Source organism: Vulpes lagopus, chromosome 17, assembly GCF_018345385.1.
Source record: "Vulpes lagopus strain Blue_001 chromosome 17, ASM1834538v1, whole genome shotgun sequence".
NCBI classification, from domain to species: Eukaryota; Metazoa; Chordata; class Mammalia; order Carnivora; family Canidae; genus Vulpes; species Vulpes lagopus.
The window spans coordinates 8,558,562-8,572,474 of NC_054840.1; the positions used below are offsets into that span (position 1 = coordinate 8,558,562).

The window sequence follows — 13,913 nt, forward strand, 5'->3', positions numbered from 1 at the left end:
ATGAGCCAGACTGATTTTTTCCCCTCTCTATATATGAGATCTCACACTTTTTTTTCTTTTATTCCTAGTGGAGTTTCCCCTTGCTTATGATCAATCTTAACTACAGTTTCCAGGGATAGAATGTATTCAATCTGTGCATCAGATCTTCTTTCATTTCAGAGGAAAAAAATCTTAAATATTTTATTTGAATATTTTCTTTTCCATTTATATATTTGCCTATTTGTATATTTGTTTCCACTTTCCTCAAGCTTCTTCTCCATTTACCTGGCTGTCACAGAAGCAGATTCAATCCTCCTATTACCTGTGTTCAATATGGTCCTCATTTATATGATGTGAGGTTTAATTTTCATTTCCACTTCTTTCTGAGCTCTGCCAGCTTACTTTTTCATTTCCCTTTGTTGTCTTTTCATTTATTCCATGAACCTTTGTATCTCTGCATTGCACTCACAATTTGTAGAGAACACTTTTTCATTATGTCCATTGAATTCTTGGAAGAAATTCTGGTTAATATTTCCATGTGCTCCATAGCAAAATTTTTCTGCTCTACGTCCATCTGCTTTTTGTTTTCTTATTCCTTTTCTCCTTTACCCTTCTTATAGAATTTGCACTAAAAGAGTAGCCAAAACTTTGAATGGTTTCATATATTGTTTCCAAAATGAGAGCAGGTTTTTTTGTTTTTTGGTTTTTTGTTTTTGTTTTTGTTTTTTTGCATCAGGTTTTTGTTTTCACTTTCATCTTCTTGTATCAGGTTAGTTTTGTGTGAACCAGGTATTTTGGAGAAGGTAGTATGGATCTGAGGCTAGAAGAATTATTTCAGCTAGTTGGGAACCTCCTGGGCCCAGAGTAAAACTCCATGTGACACAAAGTTGTGGTCTGTGTGTTTCTGTGTAGGCTTAGCTTCCTTTAGCTGCAAGGCTACTTATTGCCTATAAATTCCCCTCTATAATAGTGTAGGGTTGAAAAGATGATAGGTCTGTGCTCTGCCTGGTTTTACCCCATTTTTCCTGCAGCTTTGTGATGTCCAGAAGGGTTTAAGGTAGCTCCTGCAGGATGCTCATGCAACCAACCCTTCTTTTTTTTTTTTTTTTTTTTTTTTTTTTAACCAACCCTTCTTTTCTCTAACAAAAGGTCATTGGTTTTGTCTCTGTGTGTGCTATGGAGAACTGGCTTTCTGCATTTCATTTCACTGAACTTGAGAGTTCTTCTATTATGATTATTATTGTGATAATAATATGATTTAGAGCAAGAAAGTTTTGTAGTTTTAAACAAAGATCATGTTTTGCTTTCTGTCTCCCATTTTTCTTGCAGCTTTCAATGGGCTTCTGAAAGTTGAAGAAAACATAAAACTTTTCAGTTATTAGAATTAGACATCCCTAACACAAAATTTTAGGCAGTTTTACAAAAGTTAACTAAACCTATTTCAAAATTTGCTCCTAGTCAAAAGTATACATAAATTCTTCTTTGTTTTTGTTTTCAATTCTTGTTTACCCTCCAGTAGGCTATTTCCTATATGGCTCTATGAAAGTGTGTACTTTCATGTTATTAAATCCACATTTAAGAAGAAAGTGTTTTAAACAATGCCCATTTAATTATATTCCCTGGCACCAAATCTGCTTTCACAGTGTAGTTTAGTTAGTGCCTGGACGGACAAGGTGACCCTGCAGTCATTGTTACCTTGCTGACGCCTGGCTCCCATTTGGCCAGGTGGACATTGGCACCCTCCAGTCACCAGGTCACACTGTCCTGAGCCACAGGAACACTGCTGGACACAGTCTTGCCCATAGTGATCCACGGGACAAACTGCAGGAAAGAGCAAAACAAAACCAGATTTTTCTTATTAAAACGTTTTGCCAGTCAAGACTTTAAAAACCTTGTAAATACACGACCTTTTCTTTTAATCAAATAGGTTTCCTTGTCTTGCCTTCAGTTTGGTTTTCAACTTAAAAGGTTACTTTGAAAAAACAAAACAAAAAAAGGAACTGTTCAAATTGTTGCTTACTTAGTGCAATTTTGGTTGACATCAGGAATTCCAACCAAATATCTAGTGTCAAACACTTACATATATGATATAAATGACTCTTACAAACTCAGTGTTGCTTTACCACATGGCTGCCTCAGCAAATTGTGTGTGTGTGTGTGTGTGTGTGTGTGTGTGTATGCGTGCATGCATGTGTGTGCAATAATCTTGAATATGTTTCCTCTTAAAGTCCACTCTGGAATTTCAGCTTACACCTCCATGTATCAACGTAGAATCTATTATGCTCAGATCTCCAAATATCATTTATGTATTTGTTAATTTATTCGTAAGTTTATTTTTTATTTCTTAAAATCAACAGATTTGTTAAATTATCTTTTTAAATTATTACATTAATTAATATAAATTAAAATTTAATTTATTAATACATTAACACATTTATTACCTTGCCTCATTGCAACTTTATTCCACAAATTCATTGAGATGCTTACCAAAATACAGATAACCCTCAAAGATAAAATAAAGATCTGTAAGAATCCAGTGAAGGAAAAAATATAGTTATAACATAAAAAATATCATAATTCTTTGAACTTGTGAGAGGTAGACTGCAAATTGGCTCTGACCTACCTAGCTGTCAAAGCAAAGAAAGAAAAGTACTCAAGTATAAGATCACAGCCTTCTGAAGACAAAAATACTCCTAATATTCAGGGAAATCAAAACTCTTGAAGATGCTTTGGCCTGAGGAAATTAAGAAATTTCTCTCAATGATTTCTTTGAGGAACAAAGGGGCCAGTTAGAACCTTCCTTAGGAGATGTTTATGGGTTGGCTTTAACTCAAAGACAACTTGGCTGGTGAGGCCTCAGAGGCAGTATCCACTATGTTTCAATTTTCCACTACATGGAGCCAGGACTTTGTCTTGCTTGTCTTTTATCTTCAGAACATCAGGGTACTGAGGCAGGGTAATTAAAATTATTCTTATACAAAGAAGACAGAGCAACTATCTGCCTGGGCAAAATAAGCATTTGGATATCTTTAGCGCATAACAACAATGATCACAAACTTCGTTATCATTCTCCAAATGAAGTAATCTCAAGTTTGCAATTACAGCACTTCTTTCATTAAAGATCTATTGATAGTTTCTTTCACTCTTTTAGTTCTAAAGTATAAAATGCAGAATAGTGCACAAAAGCATAAATGCGCAGCTCAATGAAACATCACAAGTGAACATCCTCAACAGCAAATAGGTTGAAGAACGCAATATTGCCAGAACTGCCTCCCCATCATGCACTCGCCCATGCATTGTTTATCTACCCTCTCTAAAAATCATTATAATCTTGCAAATTGTCCAAATATTGAGGAAATGGCAAATCTGATAAGATCAAAATGTATTTGCTAAGGATATCCCTATAGAGCCTAGGATAGTGCATTTTTCAGGGATCTTTAATTTACATCTGGTCCCTTAAACTTTATGTCAATAGTTGTCTTAACGATGGGTAGTTAAGTCTTTACATTTTAGGGAACTGGTTACTTTTTGGTAAATAGGGGAACTACTTAATTCTGAGTTGGGGACCTCTGAGGGCAAATGAAATTGTGGAGCTTTACCCAATGAGTTTGACACTGGGTACACAGGCATTGCCAGTCCACTGTTATCTTATGGAACAGATTTTCTAATCCTGACTTGAGTCTAGCATTGCTGGGATATGAGATGTTATGACCAAAGGGTTCTCTTTGGCTGCCTTCACTGCTTCAGCTCTCAAACTCCTGATGTAAGTACTCCTCCGCCTAGAATGTAGGTCAGTTGGTGCTTGCTGTTACCGCAGTAAATTATTAAGTAATAATTGCAACAACACTTACTCTGTAAGTGCAGTTCTTAAGAACTCTACTTTAGCATATCCACTTTGTAAGTGGTAGACTGACTTACTTTGACTGCAGTCGGCCCCAGTGAAGCCAGGAGGGCAGTAACAGATGCCAATCACGGTGTCACAGCTGCTGCCATTAAGGTACTTACACATCCTTTGGCAATTTAGACCCTAAGTACCATTGGGCATCCTATTGAAGAAGAACAAAACCATATGTGATACTGTTACTCAAAGCAATCACTGTTTAAATTCATGCTCATAGACATGTGGCTAACTCAACATTCCAAATAGTTCTTTGGTATTTTCAATCAACTTCAAGCTAGTGTGGTGATTCAAGGCATGGACTTATCTGAAGAGATGAGATGATATAGATAGATGCCTTGGTAATAAAGATGGGGGCATAATGTTCTTGATGCTGCTCATTAATAAGACACAGGAAACTTTGAGTTTCCTTGGAGATCCGCCCACTTTAAGAGAGTGCTCAGAATAGGTGACAATTTGCCAAAGAAGGCTGTTTCATTCCAGTTGAGATGAGTTCATTATTTTGATTAATGTTTAAGTGTTACAGTTTGTTTGGAATGATCTGGGTTTTAATACAAGTATAAACTCAAAATGGCATGAAGCATAAAGAAAGCATCTTCATTTTCAGTTAGTTTCTCACTTTCCTGCTTTCACCTCCATGGACGTATGGCCTACCATGATGACACCTGTGTAACAGAGAGACAAATTTCCAGAATTCAAGATAAAGGGAAGTGAAACAGGACAAAGAGTAAGCTGAAGACCATCTGTGCAATGATCGAAAGACTGGGGATGTTTATTCAGGAGAAAATAGAGCTAAGAAGACAGAAATGTCTTCAGACATGAAAAGGCAGTCTTGTGGAAAAGAAGAAAGGCAGATTTTATCTCAATAAGGAAATACTTTTGAAAGAGCTGCCCAAGATTGGAATAAGCTTTTTTTTTTTCAGGAGACATGGTTATTCATCTCTGTAGGAGTTCAAACAGAGACAGGATAAGTATACAGTAGAGAAAATATAGAGGATATTCAAGTACTTGATTAACTTTGAAGCACTTCCATCTGTGATACTCTCCTATTCTATGAAATGTCTGGTACTTCCAAGTCTTAAAATTATAAAAGTTTGAGTTTCAAGAGACCTTATGTCCATCTGGTTCAATTCTTATTTTAAAATGGTAAAGTCGAGGCCTACAGAATGAAGTGACTTGGAACATAGATTGCACAAAATTCTGTCACCTGTTAAGCATCCTTATCCTTGCCACATATTTAAATATGAGGCTATAGGAAATTTTGAATAGGCTGTGATTTGAAACCTATATTTTTCACATATTAATGTTGTAGCTTTAACTCTTTTCTTTGAACTTCTGATTCTTAATTACCAATGAGGATAATAACAAAATCATGGTCCTGTTGTGGTGACTAGAATGAATAAGTATATCACCAAACTTAGCTCCCATGTCAGTGGTGGCTATTATTTTCATTAATGATGGCAGTATCATTGCAAGGGCTATGTAGCAAAACTCCCTGCCTGCTTGATCTGAGTCAAAGTGTTTGGTATTTGCCTCAGGTCTTTCCTCTGGGAATATCTTTTCATTTGGAAGCATCACTCTAAAAGTGACCAAACTAGACCCAATGGTACTTGTTTCCTTCCTTTTATCTTGTGTTTTTATGTAAGAATCAGATAGTAAAGGAACATTTTTTTAAAAGAGTATTTCACATGTAACACGTTTTTTTTTTTTAAGATTTTATTTATTTATTCATGAGACACAGAGAGAGGCAGAGACACAGGCAGAGGGTAAAGCAGGCTCCATGTGGGGATCCCAAAGTGGGACTCGATCCTGGACCCCAGGGATCACAACCTGAGGCAAAGGCAGAGGCTCAACCACTGAGCCACCCATGTATCCTCACATGTAGCATGTTTTAGTGGTAGCAGCAAAGAATGGATTTTATTGAGATTCAGATTGTTATCCCCATATATGTCCTGTCCTAAATCCTAGAGTGCTCACCTTGAATCTCAAATCCAAAGAGTGCCTTCTTCTTTCCTCCTTTTTCTTCCAGTTTTAGAATAAAATTCTTCAAAATGGAGATGGAAAGCAAACCACTATAGTTATTCATACCGAAGGTTATTCCTGTGCTATAGCTGTTGTATTTCTCTATGAAAAATGATAGCTTCACTTTACAGTGTCTTCTCTCATTCTCTCCTCCCAAGGAATGTCAGTTCCCATAGCTCATCATCTCTTCTTTGGTATATAACATTCATTAGTTCTCCTAAGAACTTTTACCCTCACAAAAAATTCAACAGAGCATAACTGAAAACAAGATTAGTGATTAAAAAGTCCTCATATCCTCCTCTCCTATTCACCAAAATATAAAATGTCTTTATGTCCATTTGGGTCAGACTTTTGGAATGCAAATTTTTATAGTTTTTTTTAATCAATTCTATGTGTGATGCTTCAGAAGAATGTTTGGTTGATATTAGAGAAAATGCACATTAAGCAAGCTGAAAGTATGGAATCTGAAACAATGAAGTCTCGTGTGTACTGCTGGGATGTTGCTTCCCAAACGAAGGTTAAATTGCAATTTGATTGGTATGGAAAACTCTGTAGTCACATTGCTGTGAAATGAAAGCTGATATGAATTTCTGTGAAAGTAAGGAAAAGAGAAACACCTGATAATATGAAATTCATGTACTTAGTGAGGAAAATGCCAAACTGTAGATGTAATCAGGATATAAAAGATTTATCAACTCAGTTTAAAGGGGAAAAAAGTTTACCTGTAATTATTTGATAAATTTAAATAACTGATAAATATTTCTATTATATTTACCAAATATGTAAATATAGACAAATATGCCTATATTTTGAGATCACTTTCATATGAGTTGAAGTTACTTGGGAGACATAATTTCCATCTGACATATACTCATTTTGCCAACTATCTTAATGGTGGTTTTGTGTTTGATAGAATCCTCTTTTATTGTTCCTTCTTCACACACAGAAAACAAAAATCACCTGAGTGTCAGCCTTCAACTTAATTATCCTTTTGAAATTGGGACACTGAATCTTGATGGAATTTACCTACTAATGAGTATGCCATCTGTTGAAAGACAATGTGTGTATAATCTCTTAGCTTTGAAATTCATTAAGTTTATATCAAGATTACAGTATGTGTTTACAAAAGTGCCAGTAACTTTTTTCCCAAGTACAAGTTATTTACTGACAATTCCACTTTCTCTTATAATTCTGTAGCGATGTGAAGGTTTGACTTCTGGGATCATGCAAACATCCTTTGCTCAAACATTCACTGTATTTCACAAGGGAACACAGGCCCGGGACATAATGATTCCATTTGATTTGTTTGAGTGAAATTCGGTCTCCCTCCCTCATTTCCTAAAGTTTCATTTTGATCATTACTTGGCCTTTGCACTATCCTTTACACTGATTTCTCCTGGGAAACTTTGTTTTTCTGGCAAGGGATATTTAGATATTTCCCATCAAGCGATGCCAACTTTATCCCATCCGTGCACCATCCCTTCTCCTTGAAAGAGACTGATTGGAAGAAGCTGGGATATGAATACAGAGTTTTGATGGTTTAAATATTAAAGGTGACTCTATACTGTGATGATGTAAACATTTGGTAGTTTCATTAGAAACTTAGAACAAGCAAGGTTGTGACTGTATACGGAGATGCTTAGCTAACAAACAAATAAAAAACATCAATGTGTTTTCCACAGTCTTTTCCCAGTATTTGACCAGGTTACTCACATATACTAGCTACAGTCACACAGTTTTGCTTTATTCTTCAAAAGAGATGCTAAGATTTGGTCTGTCTGAATTCTTATTGCTACAAGCAATAAAGGCAAGCTTCTACTGATGTTTTGATGTCTTCCTCCTGGCACAGGTGTGCTATTCTACGGCCCATGCTTCTCAAAACATTCTATATTAAGGGTGTTCTTATGAAAACTGTCAAAAGAACGGCCCATGATTTTTAGAGGACTCCAATGCCTTAAATGCTCTCAAAGAGAGTTATTATATATAGTGGGTATTACAGTTTGGAGAAATAAAATATTTCCAGGGTATGGAGTTACTTTGCAATTTCTCATTGGTCATAAAATACATAGCATGATGAGTTTCTATCCACGGAGCAGTTTTTTCCCCCCACATGCCATCCACAGGCTGAGACCAACCTGCCCATTATAAATTACAGACAAGTGGTGAGATCCTCCTACAAGGTTGTCTCCTTCCTCTGACCTCTGCTGAGAGAAAAATCTTGATTCTCCACTCCAAACTCGAGAACATGAAAGCCCAGTTGTTTTTGGCTGCTGAAACTTTTGCTTTTGAGCCAGCTACACCTTTTATGGATATTTTCTTGAACCCTTTCTCGTAGTTCTGTAATTACGGTGGATGTTGCCAAGGAAACTTTGCAGCAACTCCCAACCACGTGTTGCCTGGAGCTAAGCCCATCTGACTAGTCAGGGAGCGGTTCTCAGACTCAGCCTTGATTTTACAAGGTGGAGCTCCCCTCCTTAGACCAAGGTAGCTTGCCTTCGGTTGTGGAAGTACCACCAGATCTACGTAACTTGTTTTTTTGTTTGTTTGTTTCATATTAAAGATTTACTTATTTATTTATTTATTTATTTATTTATTTATTTATTTATTTGAGAGAGAGGGCATGTGCACATAAGAGGGGGCAGAGAGAGAGAGAGAGAGAGAGAGAATCTCAAGCAGACACCCGTTGAAGGTAGAGCCCCACTTGGGGCTTGAACTTATGACCCTGAGATCATGACCAGAGCCAAAATCAAGAGGTGGATGCTTAACTGACTGAGCTGCCCTCTATGTAACTTGCTTTTATTTTATTAAGATAAAATATCCTTGATAGCAAGAGGAAATTCTTCCTGAGAAATGTGACAGAACTGAAAGTGAGGAAATAACTTTCTTCCATTACAAGGGTGTTTGAAATTCACCATAACCAAAAATATAATTGAAATTTTATGAATTTTATATTTTAATTCTTCAGTTTAAAGCTTGTATACCCACAGCGGTTATGGGTTCCAGACAGAATACTAATTGAAACCACTTTCATACCTGCTTAATTGTGTTTTTGGCTGATAATATTTAAAATTAGGGCAAAGTGAGAAGCAATATTCAAAATAAATATTCTATGGCTTGTGGAAAATGAAAATCCATAGCTTGACCGTACGTCTATGTTTTATAGGTGGAAGGAAAATCCCAAAATCATCCATATACTTGCAGCATTAAGAGAGGAAAGTAGAAGGTAGTCTGCTACAGGAGCAACTAGGGAGAAAAGAGGAGCAGTGGCCAAGTTGGGGGAAAAAATGAAACTGAGGCCAGATCATTTTATTTTGAAACCTATAAAAAGTACATTATAAATAATTACAAGTTTAAAAATTAAGTAGCTGACTGAACATTTTAACATGCTCCTTGGGACATTTTATCATGTGTTCCCCTATAACCATTTTCGATGTAAAAATGTCCTAACAAATCAATATAAGGTGTTTGGTCTAGGGACTATCCTTTTTTATTACATAGCAGTGAGCCAACTGGCATTTTGTCCTTTAAGCAAGTTACTGTTTTCATTCCAGAATAACAATTTGTTTAATTTGATTGTTCCTAAGCAGATCCTGGAACTAACTTACTTTCTGAATCACTTTAAATACGTTCCCATCTGTTGTATATTGATTGATAACAATCAGTTCATATTATCTTCCTTCCTTCTTTCTTTCTCTTTCTCTATTCCTTGTCTTTTTCTTGGGGATATTTGGGCTAGAAAAGGCAACACAGGAGAAAGCGTTACACAAGAAAGCATATGGTTTTCAACCATTCCAATAAACATTCTCACAGTCAGGACTTGCTATAAATTAGAACCTTGAATTAACATTTGCCCTTTAGCATTCTGACTGATGACCCACCCTACTGGTGTCTCTTCGATAAATTACAACAAAAGCACAGAACACACTTCCAGAGATGACAGCGGTTTCCATGGCAGCCGGGCAGACAGGTACATCTCCCTGTGACTGGGTGACACTCTTCATTCTCAGCTGAACACTGACATACCTGTTTACAGTCCTTCCCATATGTGCCTGGTGGACAAACTAAGGGAAAGAGGAAATGTAAACCCAATGAATTAAATTTGTCTGTGTAAATATAGCTCTAAAAGTGAAAGCAGGGAAAAATTTATTAAATAAGACCATTGCCTACAGAAGTGCGCTGCCCTTTGGGATTTAGGTTTCATTAAATTTACTTGGGGATTACTTCACTGTTTGATTTTGTTTTGTTCAGTCAATTTGTGACCGACTGTCAAGGGCCGGCTGCAATTTTCTTGTCACTGAAGAAAATCATAGGGTGATGTCAGGTAAAATCAACTAAAATAATAGTATAATTCATGAGGGACCACATATCTGGATAAAGATATTTTTTTCTGGTGCAGCCGGTTTAAATTCTCAAGGTTGTTTCTCTCTGCACATTAGCATGTACTGTATTTGTGTCACTTGTCAGCTACTCTGCTAGGTTGTGCTGTTTTCTTTTTAAGGCCGAGCAGTAAAAGCTTTCCCTCCAACTTCTAAATAATATCATTCCATTTTGTTAAGAAAATAAAAAGGTTTCTGGGTATTTTTCAGCTTACAAAACGGAGTCAAATAGACATGTTAAGTTTCATGGTTGTGTCTGACAATAATTCAAACAAATTCAGTAAAAAGCGAAGTCCAACAATTCAGTTATTATATGTCCTGTCGACCTAAAATTGAATAATAATTTCTGGATCAACCTTTTTATTTATCACCCGAAGGGTTTGGCATCACGGAAGAACGAAGCTGTTTGAGAAGGTTCTTCTCCCACTGGAGAAATTATTGACTGTTTTGTTCTCTGTGTCCCTGTTTTTTTGGCTATCCTGTGTGCCTGTGGTGTCACTTGTTTGCTTAGCTTCCATTGTCTTTAAGTTCATCTTCCAGTTTTCTGTAAGTAAAAATAACAGGAATGGTAATAATTCTAACTTTAAGGGCTATTAGTGGCTTGCTTAGAATTAAGGACAGAGACTAATGAATTAATCAAAAAGAGGGTGTTTTTTTCTTCATTTCTTCCTTTTTGACTGGGATATGTACAAATCAGAGAGCGGTAGGTGGACTCTGACTCAGCCTCTGAACAACTATTTAAATAGTCTGTTGTTGGGCTAGACATTCTTTTACCTAAGATTCACCGATTGTTCAAATATATATCAATAAAGCATTTATCTGGTATGCCAGAAAGCACATCTGGCTTTACTACCTGAAAAGTTTATTAACTTTGTTTGTTAATAAGTGGCTAAGCGAGAAGAACTGATCATGGCATTTCAGACATGACTGAGCATGCATGTTTGTGTACTCTTCCTTCCTTCACCGTGTTCGTCAGTACACACATGAGGGCATCACTCACATTCCACGGTGACGTGATGGAAGGGGGCTCCCTAATGGAAGTTTTCTCACATGGAAGGCTGACAAATAATCAGAAAAATCAAAATATGTTTCACCAGAGGCTTCCAATAACTTTAGAACCAAGAGCTGCAGTTATTACAAACTCTTCCCATCCCAAAGAAGACCTGTTTTTGCCATCATGACTTATGTGACGATCTGCAAGCATCCACTGAAGGGGGTGTGGTCTAGAGGAAATGGTGTGAGCTTTGAGTCAGGTTGGCCCAGAAATGTCAGTGACCTGATCTCTGGCTTTAGCAAACTATAAAAGCTCTAAGAACCTCAGTCTCTTCTTCTGTACGATGGAATTAATAAATCCTATCTCACAGATTGTTGTAAGGAGTAGCCTAGTGCACATAGTAACATACGAGAATTTCATAGTGCCTCCATAAAATTTGTTTCATTTCCATTGAAACTCTTATATAAAATCAGAATCAATTATTCAACGGAAGTGGTATATTTGGGCAAACGCTATGGATAGTTACATTCAGAATAATGAATGTATGAAACTTATAAACTTATGAAAAGGATATCTAATATTTAGAGATCATCTTCACATGTGTCTGCTATGAGGAAAAATTATTTTTTAAAGAAAATAATTTAAAACCATGAAAATCACATGCCATGAAGTTTCTGAAACACATATATAGCTAAAATTTATCCAGATTCTCACTAATTGTTCAATGTTTTGAGACTTCATAAACCATTCACAAATGCTAATCACTTCTCCATCCCAAGAGTTCAGGCACATCCTTACCTTTGATTCTTGAACTTCAGAGGAGTCAAAATCACAGAATATATAAATTATCTTCCTGTGCAAAACTGACCCCTTAAAGTTTTTAAAGTCAGTTCTCAAATGGATGTTTAAATGTCATTGAAAGAATTTACAATTTCTATTGCAAAGTAATAAAATGAAGATGGAAATAAAAGCAAGAAAAAGTATTCTAAATGTTACTTAAAAGAATTTTTGAGACATATTGTTGTATTTCTTAGATTACATACTCATTGTGAAAAACATCTATCAATTGTCACCTGTGAAAAAAATATGATTTTTGACTAAGACTTCAGAGAAAATCGAAATTCATAAGGCCTGCCTCGTATCCTCTGAAACAGAATGTGGGGTGCTAGTTTATTGCCTCATGTTCCCAGATGGACTACATTATGGAGCATACTTTCAACCCATCTTACAAGATGAGCAGAATTCTGGAATATTTTCATTCAACAAGAAATATTTTCTGGATACCTACTAGGTGCCAGTTCACAACAGTGAGCAAAACTAAATACCATTCTTTTACCTATAAAGCTTGCAATAGTGGGGAGATAATTACAATAAAATAACCATCAAATAAACATATACTTTAGAAATATAACAGTGCATATGAGAGACCATAACATCAGGGACTCCAATTTAGACTGACAGGCATGGAATGGAGGGTGTTTAGTTCCAGATGTTTTCTTTGAAGAGATCACTAACTGAGATCTGAAACACTAGAGAATATATGTAGTGGGAGAAGGAGAGGGAAAGGGAGGGAAGAAAGAGTAAGGAGCAGTAAAATGTCCAGAGGGAAAGATCCAGGTACATATGAGATGCTGACACTATTCCTGAATAGGATGTTGGCAACAGTATGCAGGTATGTTAGACAATGGTCAGGTGTGTCTTATTTTAAGCATTTCTGTATTAGTTCCTGATGGCTTCTGTAACAATCACAGATTTAGTGGTTCAAAACAATAGAAACTTATCTCACAGTTCTGGAGATCAGAAGTCTAAAATCAAGGTGTTGACAGAGCTGAGTTCTTTTGGAGACTTGGTGGGTGGGGGCATCTATTTCCCTGTCTTATCTGGCTTCAGAAGATACCTACATTCCTTGGCTTGTGGCCCTTTCTTCCATCTTCCAAGCCAGCAGCCTTGCTTTTTTTTTTCTCAGATTGGCTATCTCCCTCTTACAAGAACCTTTATGATTGTATTGAACCCACCTACCTAATCTGGGAAAATCTCTCTATCTCAAAATCTTTAATTTAATCACTTCTGCAAAGTCTCTTTTGCCATGTAAGATAACACATCCACAGATTCTAAATTTAGAACATGGACATCTTTGAGAGGATATTATTCAATTTACCAAAATCTCTGAATTCCCAAATGAATTGGGTGGCTTCTGATTTATTCCTTAGATACCATAGTGTCATAGAGGGTCATGTTTTCAACAATAACCTGATGCACAGTTCTTTCTAGAAATCAATACAAATATTGTATTTTAAAAACTATGTAAAATTTATATGAGGAAACTATCATCAACATATATATAATATATATGTTAATGTACATATAATTAATAGATCCAAAGGACAGCTTCTGATTTGAGATTCTTTGGAAAAAATCAGGACCCAGAAGTAACCTGGGAAGCAGTCTGATTACCCAGAGACATGAAACAGGAAGAAGAGACTTCTCAAGAGCTGAAACTCAGAAATGAAGGACTAACTGTAGAACACAGTTCTACAACCCAAGTCGTGGTTTGACTTACTAGTTAGAAAAATCAGCCTGGAAAATTTTATGTTGAAAATTTCTTGTTTATCTTGTTTACTAATTAGCCATCTGGAGCACTGGA

The 13,913-nt window shown here is 36.2% G+C and overlaps 1 long non-coding RNA gene across 1 annotated transcript; it reads right to left on the bottom strand.

The window, feature by feature from the left end:
* On the bottom strand, positions 1-10,225 carry LOC121477608. The gene is made up of 4 exons (XR_005984297.1): positions 9,505-10,225; positions 3,898-4,025; positions 1,675-1,800; positions 1-1,322 (listed from the first exon to the last, which is right to left on the bottom strand). It is a non-coding gene; the product is annotated as an uncharacterized LOC121477608 (long non-coding RNA).
* Between the last annotated feature and the right edge of the window lie 3,688 nt (positions 10,226-13,913).